Source organism: Furipterus horrens, unplaced genomic scaffold, assembly GCF_987537825.1.
Source record: "Furipterus horrens unplaced genomic scaffold, mFurHor1.1.pri manual_scaffold_1, whole genome shotgun sequence".
Taxonomy (NCBI): domain Eukaryota; kingdom Metazoa; phylum Chordata; class Mammalia; order Chiroptera; family Furipteridae; genus Furipterus; species Furipterus horrens.
This window is the reverse complement of record NW_028327171.1, coordinates 187,167,036-187,182,052: the sequence shown is the minus strand read 5'-3', so window position 1 is coordinate 187,182,052 and position 15,017 is coordinate 187,167,036. Positions and strand designations below refer to the sequence as shown.

The 15,017-nt window shown below is 38.6% G+C and overlaps 1 non-coding gene across 1 annotated transcript; it reads right to left on the bottom strand.

The window, feature by feature from the left end:
* Nucleotides 1-4,700: 4,700 nt before the first annotated feature.
* LOC150022452 (small nucleolar RNA SNORA48) lies at nucleotides 4,701-4,836 on the bottom strand. The gene has a single exon (XR_016513760.1). It is a non-coding gene; the product is annotated as a small nucleolar RNA SNORA48 (small nucleolar RNA).
* Between the last annotated feature and the right edge of the window lie 10,181 nt (nucleotides 4,837-15,017).

Genomic DNA, 15,017 nt, shown 5'->3' with positions numbered 1-15,017 from the left:
TTTTGTAAAAACTCTTTATATATCCTGAATGTAAGTCCTTTATTAGACAGTAGATTTACAAATATTTTCTCCCATTCTATGGGTTGCTTTTTCACTTTCTTAATAATGTCCTTTGAGGCACAAAAGTTGCCCTTTAGTGTCACAGGTAAAAAACCACTGCTGTCTTCTTGTTGTAGCCTGACTTGGTGGAAGGGGTGGGGGAGTTTTCTTTTATAAGGGCACCAAACCCATTCATAAGGGCTCCACCCTCATGACCTAATTATATTCCCAAAGGTCCCACCTCCAAATATCATCACAATGGGGGTTAATTTTCAACATATGAATATTGGGGGGACACATCCAATCTACAGCGAGTATGTACCATTATTTTAGATAAGAAAAAAACCGCTTCAAATTATATTATGACACAATAATTTCTTCTCTTGGATTATAAAATGCATCGCAATTTGAGGGACGTTAAATATGAATGATAAAATATGGTAATACGTCAATATCCATTAAAATTAGGACTATACATACCCTTTCACCAAGCAATTCCACTATGGGGAATCTATGCACAGAAATAGAGAAATAGAAATACAGGTAAGCACAAGTGATATTTAAAACATTTAGCAACGAATATAGCACAGATGCATACCAATCAGGACAAATGGTAATCAAAATAGACACTAACTAATAAGTCTGCCCCTAACATTCTCATGTCCTGGACAGGAATACAAATGTAAGCATTTCATACCAGAGTTTTAAATACTTAAAGATTTTTTTTTTAAATCAAGCTAAAAACTGTGAAACAAAATATGTTCTATCACCATACCTTGACAAATATACTTTCATAACAACCTAGAAGAACAAGTTCAGGTTTAAAATTATTGCCCACCTCAGAGTTCAAGTCAGACCATGGTGGAACAGGGAAGATAACCTCCTACCATCAACCTGTGGCTCAATACCCACCACATTTTCTTCATACACCCAGCGTCATTCTTTAGAAGAGTCTTGCAAACACATATAGACACCCTAGCCTGCACCCCTCTTTTAGGCCATACTTCTCTGTCTCCTCAACTTGACAAGCTCCTGTGTTTGCCTCTGTGTCTTTGGTAGAGCTCTCACACCTATTACATTGTACGCGGCAGAGCCTTAAGTATTCGTAAGTATGGGGTGACCTGTTGCACTACGCTGTGGTGCTGTTGTGGGAGAGGAGTCTGAGAGGGAACAATGCTACTTGCTCAGCACTCACCCCTTTTCCAGGCACTTTTCCTACTTCCCATATAGGACTGTCACCCTTCTAGCTGTTGCCCTGGTTGTGGTTCCCAGAGTGGGTGGGTTTGAAGATGTTCTGGAACTGTGGGGGCCCTTTAAACAAGTAGACCCTGCTGAGAAACCAGCAGTTTCTTTCTCTGCCCTGACCTCCAGTGGTTTTCACAGTCAGGTGCAATGTGAGTTTATTTTCCCTGGCACTAGAACCATGAGCTGCATGGTCTGGTCTGGTGCTAGGAGCGCTCCCCAGGTGTCCTTCCCTACTTTTTAAAATGTGTTACTATGCTTTCTGCTGGCCTGCCACTGCCACCACACTGCTTCCTCTCTGCCCCTCTTACCTGTGTGGATAAGTATTTCTTCTTTATATCTTCATTGGACTTCCATGCAGCTTGATTTTCTGGAACTTCTGGCGGTCTCCAGTTTTGAGGTAGTTGCATTCCTTCTTAGCTGTGGAGGGAGATGCAGCATGTCCACCTATGCCTCCATCTTGGCCAGAAGTCAGACTATGAGGATATTAAAAATAATAAATATGGTTAAGAAATAAGTATGGTTTAGAAAAGCAAGTTTTAGTAGAATATTTATGGTTATAATCTTAAACAACATCAACAAAAAATGCAAGTGTAAGACATTTTAGGTGCCTATATGTTGTATAGGTGTCTATAAATTGTATGATCATGAATAAAAATGACATATTTGCTCCATAATTTTAAAAGAAGAGGGTAAAATAAAATGGTGGAATTGTAGTTTAATGGGAAAATGTACATGGCATAAAATGTTAAGTGAAAATATAAAATGTAGAATATAAAATTGTGTTATATCCAAAAAATAGGTTAAATTGATTATGTTTATGAACAAGAACTAGTATGTAACAAATTAAAACATTGATTTAATTAAGTGACAAAATTGTGGCCTCTGAATGTCCAGAAAGTATCCAGCCACGTGATATGAAAAATAGAGACATTTATTGAAGAAGACACAAGATACAAGAAACATTGTACACAGGACAATGGTGTCTCAGTCCCATTCAAAGTAGGCACCTAACTCTGTTCTCCTAACTGCAGCATGATATTCCTTCTGCTCTGGTAGCAGAAGCAACTGAGCGAATTTTGCCACTACATGCTTCATGCCAAGATCTTGTGTAAAAATCTCAGACAGAGTAGTTTTTGAAATCCCCAGATCAGCTTCTAGTTCTCACATTGTCAATTGCTGATTGTTGATTGCAGACTGTACACAGTCAACATTCTCAGGTGTTCTGCTTGTTGCACACCTTCCAGAATGTGGATCACTTTCACCAAATTCTTGACCGTCTTTGGAGCATCTGTGCCACACTTTTATTTGTGCTGCACTCATTGCATCATCCCCAAAAGCCTCTTGAATCATTCAAATAGGTTCCGTGAAGAAATGTTCAAGCTTAACGCAAAATTTGATGCAGATTTGTTGCTCTACTCAGTCATTTTGAATGTGACAGCCTCAGAGTACATGTGCTCATTCGATGGCATCTACTGCCCCCACTGACTGGTACAGTGACATCATCATTGTTCACACATGCATATTCCAGTCCACTGTCCTTGGCTGCGGGATACATTGATGTCACGCAAACAGCTCTTGTTATATTAACAATGACTGGACTTTTTCTGGACAGACTGTATATACACATATATTCAATAGATAAAAAGTGCTAAAATTAAGAATCTGAAAAATAATTCTCACAGTTTGATGTTGTTTCCTATAACAAGTCAACAGCAACCTAAAAGATTTATCCCAAGATGAAAAATAACTACAGTAAAAAAGACCAATGTGGAAATGAAGAAGGTTGACTGAAGACATTTGATTTCCCCAAGGATTCTATTAAAATTGGTTCCAGGGTCTGATTTCATAAAAGGCCATCAGCTGGAAAAGTGAGAAGCCAGGCTGGAAAACCAGGGAGTTTATGTCTTACTTCAGAGATAACTTTCACTGCATCATTTTTTCCCCCCTGCAAGTGTGTGACAGTGTAGAATACAGTAACTACCAGTATTACAACATGATTTGTGCTTAGGCACCAGCAGCTTTACCCCCATGAACCTTACCTTGGATACTCTGGACTGTCCTGATCATTGAGGGAGTATGAGAAGGAAGGAAGATGATGCACAGCCTGACCCAGGGTCTTTAAATAGGGGCACCTACCCCAATAGAAGACATTGAAGAATATCCACTTCTCAGGTCTCTGAACACATCTCTCTCATTTGGCACCTTGGACTTGGACACCTCACAGGTTGTTTTACTCTAAAAGAGCCTTTTCTTTGTCTTTCTCTTGGTATCACATTAATAGGTATCCACTTGACTGACTTTGATTATTGTTCTTCCATCCTGAGCTTTCACCCAAGCTCTTCTATCTCTATTCCAACCTGTGGGCAGTCTTCTAACTGCTTAAGCTCAAGGACCACTAGTACTTGAGCGTTCAACAAAGTAACACCATCTTGAGATGTTCCTTAAAGGTAATTTAAAAACTTGATGTATTTTCATGAAAGAGGGTAGATACAACATACTCGTTCATACACATGTGCCACTTATACATTCACTTGCTGTCATTTATTCACTGTCAGGTACTGGAGAAATAAACATGGAGTAGAAAAGGCTATATGGCTATATATATATATATATATATCCTAAATAAATCTTAGGGCTTTATGTATGTTAGTCTCTCCAGAGGAAGTAAAGTCTAGTTCACAAGCAATAATTTAAAAGATTTCACCATTTCTTTATACTTCTCAAAAAAGTATTAAAGGGGCCCTAATTCCACTGCCCATATTTTGAGACTTTGATTTCCCAGAGGCTCTCATATGCTAATCCTCCCAAACCCTTCCCAGCCTTGTTGGCAACACTCCTTTCTCTGAGCTCTTCATTTATTGATAGATGTAGATGCCTTTGCTAAGTCTTTACAGTTTCCTCCTCCCTTTCCATTCCTGTTTTTAAACCACCCAGAAAAATCCAAATTTCTTCTTGGCCTGTGGCAAGGAGGAGATGGAAAATGGGAAGCACAGACACAAGGATATTTCATCCTCATCACACATATAATCAAATAATTACAATGGAAAGTGGTATGATCCACACTGCTCTTGGCATATTCAGGGTGCCTTGGAAACACAGGAAGAAACTCTTATTTCCACCTTTTGTGTTTAGGAAAAGTTTAGGAAACACTTGAGAAGAGGTGACATTTGTCCTGGGTCTGAAAACCAGTTCAACAGGCATACAGGAGAAGTATTCTGGGTATAAGGACTAACACAAAGGCAGGAATATATAAAAGACAAAGATTTCAATTTTTCCAAAATGTCTGTAGTTTAGGGTGGGTGAGTGGTACAAAGGAAATGAAGATGAAGAGATGGGCAGATGCTTTTTCAGGTTAAAGAGCTTAATTTTCTTTTTCTTTTTCTTCATTTTCTTTCTTTCCTTTTCCTTCTTTTCCTCCATGTGTCCAGGACATGAACCAGTCATGTGCACAGACTAAAAGCCAAAGTGGGATAAAGTAGGAGTTCCTTTGTCCCTGGCAAATATGAGACAAGCATCATCATACTAGGGGCAACTCTACCCAAGTCAGGGACAAGGAGATTACATTTTTTAAAAATACAGTTTTCGGCCGCAATTTTGAAAAATGTGAAGAAGGGTAAGACTGCAAGCAAAGAGGTTAGTTAGGATGCAATTGCAGTAACCTAGGTATCCTATAACGAGGGTCTGAAATAGTAGTACTGAATAAGGAAATGAGGTAATTGTTTCAAAAGACATTTTAGAGGCACAGAAGGAACAGGATCTCAAACCCAGTTGGATAAGGATAGAAAAGGAGAGGGAGGAGTCTAGGATGTCTGTCTAGTTTCCATCTTGGAGACACAGGATTAATTTTTATGCCAGTCAGTATGAAAGCTGCTATAGGCTGTTCAAAGAAGAGAGGAAATGTGTTTGAATATCCGTGGAACAAGAAACTGGAGGAGAGAGTTGTGTATATGGTGCTTGAAAGAGTTCTGAGCTATGGAGCACATTGGCACTCTTGACATCTCTCTAACACCATCTTGGAGTGATGCGTTAACAAGCTTAATTCTGAAAGTCTCCAGAGAAGGGACTTGACAATGAATCTTATATTAACCATCTCTATATTCACCACACATTTTTTTCTAGATAACTTTTCCTAAATTTGTTTCCTTGATCAGAGGAGAAAGGGAGCATCTTAACCTCTTCTGTCCGGAAGAAATTCTTCTAGTGGAAGGATAAATTGTGCATCAGTCTTCCACCACGTTTATTCCCAGCATCTGCATATGCCTACTTCACTGCTTCAGATGGCGTAGGAGGTCGCAGTTACTCTGTTGATTAATGGATCTAGCCTAAGCATACAAAAATGTCAGAGCTGGGAGGATATGAGAAATTACTGACTTAAATTTCCATATTGAAGAAACAGTTGAAAAAATCTTTAAGTTGTTTAGGTTCAATTCCTTGTACTTCTCCTAAAACAATGTATTCTTCAATTCTTGATATATCTGTGGGTTTTTACTGAAGCATTTCTAATTCTTTTTTACTCCTCTTTAACTATAGAGCTTAGAGCTGGTTCTAATGAGAAGTATTAACTTAGCACTAAGCAGAATGACTAATTTACCTCCCAGTTTCTATTTATGCATTCCAGTCTCTTTTCTTTTTAAAACTTTATCACAAAAACAATGAATGACATACCTCTGTCCAGAAAAAGTGCACACATTGTTAATATAACAAGAACAATTTGTAAGATATCGATGTAACCTGCAGCCAAGGAGAGTGGACTGGAATGGGCATGTGTGAACAATGATGATTTCACTGTACTAGTTAGTGGGGGTAGTAGATGCCATTGAGTGAGGATATATATTGTGTGGCCATTCCATTCAAAATGACTGAGCAGGTAGAGCAACGAATTTGTATCAAATTTTTTGTTAAACTTGAACATTCCTCTGTGGAAACTATTCAGATTATTCAGGAGGCTGTAGTTATGGGCAACTTGTGACTGGTAGCTTCATCACAACAACATACTCACTCATCCGTCACATCTTGTGCGGAGGTTTTTGGCAAAACATCAAATCACCCAGGTGACTCAGTCCCTCTAACAGCCCAGATTTGGCACCCTGTGACTTCAAGCTTTTCCCAAAACTAAATTCACCTTTGAAAGGGAAGAGATTTCAGACAATCGATGAGATTCAGAAAAATACAACGGGGCAGCTGGGAGCAATTGGGAGAACTGTGTGAGGTCCCAAGGTACCTACATGGAAGGGTACTGAGGCTGTGTACAATGTTTCTTGTATCTTGTACCTTCTTCAATAAATGTCTGATTTTTCATAGTACACGGCTGGATACTTTCTGGACAGACCTATTTTACATATATATAAAATTCTATTAGAGGATCAGCTTTTCTGTAAAATTGAGTCCTTTATTGTTTATAGCATACAATTATTTGTGTAGTTAGTTTTTAAAGATCCAGTTTCTACCAAATTAAATCAGGCACTGGTATCATGTTTCTGTGAATATTTTCCTTACTTGAGCACACCCCATCCCCCATTTTGAGAAATTAACATAATTGCACTTTTTTTTTTTCCTTTTCTTTTTCTATTTAAACAGTAGTTAGGCTGGTAACCATTCAGGATCCAAGAACGTGGTTCAGCTGCATAACAGGAGCACTGAGGGACTACTTATGGCTCAGAAGGTGCTTTATCCCAGTCACAGAGTGCCAAGGGTTACACTTTGCATTACACTTTGCACACAGCTACGGCAGTTGCCCTGGGGGAAGGGAAAGGTTTTCCTGGCCCAACCTGCTTGGGAGCATTCACCCTTTATCTTCCTACTGGGAGCAAGGTACTGGAAATTCCCCTTTCACTTACAAAGTAGAAGATAAGGGTGCTTGGTGTGGGGATTAGAGAGAAGTGGCTCATATTTCTAGAATACTTTGTAATTCTTTCAGGGTGAATGTTCTGAGTGCACAATTTATTTCTTTTATTGTTAAATTATGTTCCTATCATCAATAACTCTCTGAGCCAAGCCATTTTTATTAAAACCCTCAATGCTATAAATCACTAAATAAGAGAATTTTGCCATGCAATGAGGGAGGAATCAAAGACATACAAAATCAGTCTCTGATTAAATTACCTTTGACCGCCATGTCCCATCACACACTAGTTACACTGCCTGATGGACAAAGTGAGAAGGAAGAAGGCAAATGGAAAGGTAGGGGACATAGTTCAAAATGTAAGCCCCAATGCTCACGTAGAAGGAGAGGGGAGAGACTAAGAGTGATGTAGAAACAAAAGATGTGCTTGATGGAAGTGAAATCCACTTGGGTGGGCTTCAAGGGAAGAATAAATCCTGTTATGAGTTATAAGACAGGAGGGAAATCAGGAAGTTGGAAGCTCAAGAACAAATATGGAAAAAAATTTTTTTTGTTATATTTTGAAATGGGCTCTGGGCTGTACAAAATAAAGGTGTCACACTTCGGAAGCCAATACTAAGGAAAATGGTGTTCTATCATGTCCTTGTTTCATTTTCTACCACATGTCATCTGTAAAGAGTTAGCTCTGGGAACCCATGTTACCTAATTTATATAAATTGTTGTTACATAAGTAACTAAGGGCAGTCACATTTGTGGGGCTTTACCACCTTTTTATTTGCTACAACTACCTGCTTCTAAAGGTGGATTCTGTGTAGACATCTCCATGTTTCCCTAACCTAAGCGTGCTGTGAACAGTTTGGACACTCACCAGTTTTCTCATCAATCTCAGTTAAAGGACCAGGTTCCTGGATTTTATCTCCTCCTAGCCAATCCCATTTCCTCCCCTTTCCTCTTTTCTTTATCAGCCTTTCTCAAAATGTAGCCTGCAGACCCTTGGCATCCAAGCAATCCTTTCAAGGGGCTCACAAGGTCAAAAGCTATTTACATAATAATTCTAAGACTGCCTTTTTCACTGATAGTGCAAAAGCAAGTTTGATAGTGGGCAAAACTGCTGGTGTCTTAGCATGAATGTCAGTCTACAGGAGCTGTGCGGGCTTGTCGTAGAAACAATGACGCAGTAAAAACCACCGATGTTATTAAACCTCAGTCCTTGAGGAAATGAAAGCGGCATACAACGATTGTGCTGCATATAATGAAGCTCGGTGGGTTGAGCACTGATTGAGCTGCCCCTGATTGGCTGCTCTTTCATCACTGCAGAAAGGACGGCTGAGCCAGAGAAGTTTGCATACACCCTCCTCTTCTTGCTCATTCACCATATTCATTAACACCCAAAGGCTCTGCCAAGTTCTGAAACAAAATACGGTTTCATCTTAAGTATTTCGCAAGCTTATTTGGACATAACACTTTATTTTTCACATACTACCTAGTCCCGTCTATGAAACACACTTTGAAAAATGCTGTCCTGCCTTTTTTCCAATATTTTAACTTTATTCCCTGAATATGAGCTTTTGTTATAAGCAATTTTTGTACCTCTTTCAGAAGTAAAGGGATATAAATAGTTTATTAATTGTAGAAACATCTAAATTCCATTCCTTTCCAAGTTCACAACTGGAATATCAATCTCTTGGTGTATATTTCAGTGCGTATAACTTTTCTGATTATTTCTGAACTTTTAGTCCACATAAAGCTTGCCACCAGGTTATCTATTTAGGTTTCCTACACTGTGTCTCTGGAACTGCATCCATGATTTGGAGACTGTGACTTCTGAGTGGAGTGGAGGAAAACTCCAAGGTGAAAGAGCAGCCATGGAGAACAGGTAAGACCGAGTCAGAAAGCTGAACAAACTGGAGGGAAGGGAGATGCAGAGAAGCAGCGACATGGATTGCCCGCAGACAAGGTCACAAGCTGGGAGGAAGCTGTGAAGGGCACAACTGGTAAGGCCGAATAATGCATTTTCCGTAAGAAACTAGTCAGTTAAACTAGGATGCGTATTGATTAGTTTACATGCTGTTTTAAATATTTTCTCTCATAAAAGTAACTCATGTGACTTCACATTTACATTTGTGAATGCATAGATGAAGACAATCTGGAAGGATTTTCACCAAACTGTATGTAGTGATTACTTCTGAGAGTGGGGTTGGGATGAGACTGAGGTGATATGAAGAAGGAGTTTCACTTCACTCTGTACTTTTATAGTGCTTCAATTATTTATAGACTATATTAATGTATTACTTGGGTAAATAAAACAAAAAGTAGAAGTAATATGTGTTTGTTTACAAAATTGGGAAATATTGAAAAGCATGTGAAAAAAATATATTCTCACCACCCTGTGATAACCACTTGTTTCAATGAGTTGCTTTCCCATCCCTACCTTTCCCCTTAATATTTAGCGATGTAGATGTGATAGGCTACAATATTGTTCACAAATAGTTGGTACCCTTCCCTGCCCTGTGGAACTCAGATGAGGTCATATGACCTCCTTCAGCCAATAAAACATAAGCAGAAGTGATGTGCGCTGCTTTCTAGGCAGAAGGTTTAAGAGCTTGCTCATGCTTCTGCAGTCATGGAAGCTCGTCTTGAGACGGAAGCACTGCCGTGTTTATGCGTTCCAGAGTGTCATGAAGAATACAGCAACTTTGATGACTCGGGATGGACAGGCAGCATGTGGAGAAATAAACAGTCATTATAAGCAGTGTAGATTTTCAGGTGGTTACTGAAACATAAATTATTTTACCCTAACTGACAGAAAAGATAAATAGATATCCATGTATTTAAGTGCAGTTTTATGTGTGTGTGTGTGCATGCACACATGTTCACAGAGAGAAAAAAATACACAAAAACATAAAATTTGTTGTTATTATGAAGGTGGGTTCATACTATATATGTACTTTGTATACTCCTTTTTGACTTAATATTTTATTATAAATTTTTTCTACCTTACGATATAGTTTTGGAAAATATTATTTTAATGTCTATGTTTTGTTTTTTTTATTTCATGGACTTACCATCATGTATTTAATTTATCTTCCATGGGCACACATTTAGGTTGCTTCCAAGTCTGAGCCTTGTAAATTATCAATAAACACATATGTCCACAGGTCTTAGGAGAAATTTCATACTCAGCATGAATACCATGAAATAGGGTAAATGTACATTTAGAGCTGACTCTGACTCTCACCCTCTTGGCTTCCTATGCCCGCTCCATCCCCATAGGGCTCACATACGTCAATGGGGTGCAACAGTTCAGTCGCCATCCCACAGGGATAGAGACACTGAGTCTCCTGCCAGTTTTAATAGCCAGTATAAAAAACTCCTTGTCTTTTCCATTTCCACTCTGAGATTTCCTTGACTCAAGAATTTTCATAAAAAAAAAAACTAAATCAAGCCTATGTGCACAAAACATTATTTCTGCTAAAATAACTGCTAGCCAACAATTGCCCTCAGGATACCCTGTCCCCAGCCTTCCCTAACTTTCCTCCCTGACTGGGTTTGACCCAACAGTTGCCTGGGTCCTCCCAGAACCATATGCCCTTCTCTGCAGCCCCCACTCTCAGGTGGGCACTTACCCCACTCTATCGCCCCTGGGGCATGCTGCACTGACATCAAAGCAGCACTTTCCCACTGCGTTATAATTCTTGGTTTCTTTTTCTCTCTTTTCCATTAGGGCTAGACTGTGACCTTCTTGAAGGCAGATACTGAATTTCATCCCTATAGCCACAGTGATTGGCATGGTACCCAGAACTTAGAGGAGTGAATATATGAGTGCAAGAATATGAATGAATCCATTAATGCATGTATTCATGCATAAGTGAGGAAATGAATGAGTGAATGAGTAGTCATAAGAAGCCTCGGGGTGATTACATTTTATGTCTCCTTGAGTAGTTTTTCTGTAGGTGTAAATGCTTATAAGATACTTGTTCGCAACTTGGAGAATGTCTGTATGTATGAAGAACATTCTGAAACCCAAATAAACATATTCCTTCTTTCCTCCCTTAGGAATAAATCTCAGTAATGAAACAGAGAGAGAAAATTAAGAAAAATAAGAGTATGAGGGAAGGCCTTAATCATTATGTCTAATTTAACTAGTTGATGCCTGGATACACAGTGAGGAGAGCAGGTGGGAAACAAGCACTCCTACTCGTTCGTGGGAGTGTAAATTGTCACAGACATTTTAGAGGGAATTTGGGGAATATTTATCAGAATTCAAAATTAATATACTATCTGACCAAGCAATTCCATTTCCAGTGGTTATCTCCTAGAATGCTTGCATAAGTGCATAGTATGAATGTATAAAGATGTTCATTGCAGCATTATCTGTAATAATAAAAAACTGGAAATCATCCAAATATCCATCAGTAGGGGACAGGATAAATAAATAATGTTACATCAATATAGTGGAATATGATGCAGGACTTTTAAAAAGGGATATAGCCGTTATTAACTGACATGCAAAGATACCCAATTTAAATTATTTAGTGATGAAAGCCAAATTGTAGAACAGTTTACAGAATAGTATGATTCCATATTTTAGAAACAAGATGTATATGCTTAGGAGAAAGACAAGAAGAATATACTCTCAATCTAACAGTGGCTACCTCTACAAACTGGGGATTGGGTAAGGTACCTTTCCTTTTAGCTCTATTTAAAAAAAATTGTCAGCAAAGATTACTTTTTAAATAAACATTTAAAAAGGAAAAGCAATATTAATTCCTACTTGTTTAAGTCTTAGGCTGAGAACTTACCTATTTTTCTTGGGTGTTAGAAACCTGTAATGTTGGTAAATATTTCCTTCTGAGGTTATTTAAATGATGGAAGGAACTGAGCAAAATGCCAGAAATTTCAGAATTTGAGCAACATGATCCACCCTTCAGTAATAAAAATTATGTCTGTTGTCAGGTGTTATAGACATCATAGCCCTGTGCTGCATTTTTTTTTTTTTTTTTACAGTAGTTTAGAGACTTTTGAACTATACTACTCTTAAACTATGCAAGGCTATAGTGGATACTCACCCATGTCAGACTTGTTGGCGGGTGGATTTATTTTAATTTATCCTCAGCCTTCTCAGAGCAAACCCCTCAATAACAGTTTCTGATTGTTCTGGTGTCTTTTGTTCGTTTGTTTTTGTTTTGTTGCTCTTAGAAGTTGCCACACATTCTCCCTAACAACATGATTCCTCAATATTCTAGAGCTGAATCCTTTTCCTAACCACATTTTCTGCTTTGCTTGGGATCTTCTGGAGATAATCCTCCCAAACTCTTTTCAATTTTCATAAGAATTAGATTCCGCTTTCTACCCAGTAATACACCCAGCTCTAGACAACCTCGAGGTCCCTACTATTCACATCTACCACCAAATAATTAAAGCCAGCCATACCAGCATCTGGAATAATCTTCAAGGAGTTGCATTTTATATGCTAGATTCTGGCTAAGCTTTCAAAGTGTGCTACATAATTCACCAGGCCATTTCAGCCAGATTCAGATGCTCCAAATACAAGCACAACCCCCACACTAAGTGTTTGTTCTCACTGACACGCCTGGGTGCTCTCTAGGTTGGTAACTGTTGGTGAGGCAGGAAAGAGGGGGAATGAGAATTATGGAGAACACATGATACTGAGCCCCTTGGACCGGTTTTGAGCTCCTAAGGCTGTAGAAAAAATTTTTTTCACAAAGAAAGAGTCCTGCTTTAGAGCCCTGTTGTCAAAGACTGGCACCAAATTGAGGAGAGCCATTTTCTCTGCCTCCCCATGGAATCCAGCATTGTTCTGGAACATAAAATTGAAGGCTTTGGGGATATTAGCAACAGCATTCTTGGCACATTCTTGGTCAAATGTTTTACAATGAACTTCCTCAGCAGAAGCAGTGATAAAAATTTCCTCCAGCCCTGGCTGGTGTGGCTCAGTGGATTGAGCGCCAGCCTGTGAACCAAAGGTCACCAGTTGATTCCCAGTCAGGTCACATGCCTGGGCTGTGAGCCAGGTTTCTGGTTGGGAGCATGCTAGAGGCAACCAATCGATGTATCTCTTGCACACTGATGTTTCATTCGCTCTCTTTCTCTCTCCCTTCCTTTCTCTTTAAAAAATAAATAAATAAAAATCTTTAAAAAATTCTTCCAGCCACTTGCCAGCAATGAATGTTGACAGATGAGAACTGGAGTAGATCAGGAAAAATACTATGGGTGCCCCAGGAGGACCAGGACAGAGATGTCTGTATGACTCTGCTGTATTGTCTCACAAGGTAGGTACTCAGTACGTAGTAAATGAATGAAAGAATGATGTCATGTAGTAATGAAAGGTGAGAGATTGGTTTGTGAATATGGGGAAGATATTTGTTTGGGGACTCCCAGAAATAATCAGAATCGTTTTAGAGAAAAATAGCTCCTGTTTAAAGAGGATGAAATATGGATCTATTGTAATTTATGCACAGGTATAGAGTGGTCACATCTGTATCCACAGACTGGTAAAGACAAATGAAAATCAGGTTGCAATATTTTCTAAACCACAATTGCTAAAACAACTTTTACTAAGTAGGTGATCTTCAGCCCCCACCCCCAGGAATACCATCATTTTTAAAACTGGGCAGTATCCATGATAGTGGTCTTGATTAGATTTTTCTACAGGTAATTGGGTGTATAATTCCACACTGAAATCATCCTACTTACAAAAACATAGATATGCTTCAGGGACAAAAGTTTCGTTGGCACAATATAACTTATGGAATGTTTTTGTCCTCTCTCTGGATTAGCTGGAACTGAAGCCAAATGTAGGACAACTTGTGACCCTGAGTGCTTGGACCCAATGACTGAAGTCATCAGGGTCTGTAAAACTGTAACTAATGAGCTCCCTTCTAGTTCTCTGAGCTGATTTATCACAGAACTTTGTGTTTGCATATTAAAATTTATTACTAGACCACACCTTGGATAAGGAGAAGGAAGGGAAAGAAGGTAAATTCTGTTTGGCTTTTAAGGTCAGGCAGCTGGGCTTATATTACCTTCGACTACTCATAATTAGAAATCTTTGTCAGGTTTGGTGTTAATATTATACTCATTTCTTAAAAGATGCAGCATCCTCATATCCTTGGTGGTTCCAAAATGCAAAATCTAGGGATGAGAATTACCAGGAGTGGGGGTGGAGGGGAAGGGATTTAATTTTGGGGGGCGGAGGGGGCAGAGGAGCTCCAACACACTGTAGAACTGGGGTAGAGCTGAGGAATAATCTGCCAAACCATAGAAGATGAGAGCATCCTAATGCTGTGTAATCCCATCCAGAATTCAGGAAAAGGAAAAAGAAAAACCCCACTTATGAGATGTAAAAAAATCTTAAACATTAGCAAAAAAACCAATAGCATATTTAAAAATAATATATATTTACAAAATGTGTTCCAAGAATTTGTGTGGTTCCATAATAGGACACCAATTAATATGATTTGTCATGTAATAAAGCTAAAGATAAAATCAGATTAGAGCCTTCATAGATGCCAAAAAGGCATTTGATAAAATTCAACATTCGTGCATGTTAAAAATACTCAATTAAATAAGAATTGAAGGATACTTCAGTCCATAAACCAACTCCTTACCTAATGAGAAAACTTTACTAAAGTAGGAAGAAGGCAAAGAAGACCACCATGTTCATCACTGTTTAACATTGGAAGCACAGGTATTAATGAATACAATTAGACAAGAGAAAGCATTTGAGCATCTGAGAATTGGAAGGGAGATAAGAAACTATCTCTCTTTGCAGAAAACATGGTTATATATTTATAAAACAAAAAATAAACGAAAAAATTAATAGAAATTATGAGAATTTAGTAAATAAGTAGGACATAAAATTAATATA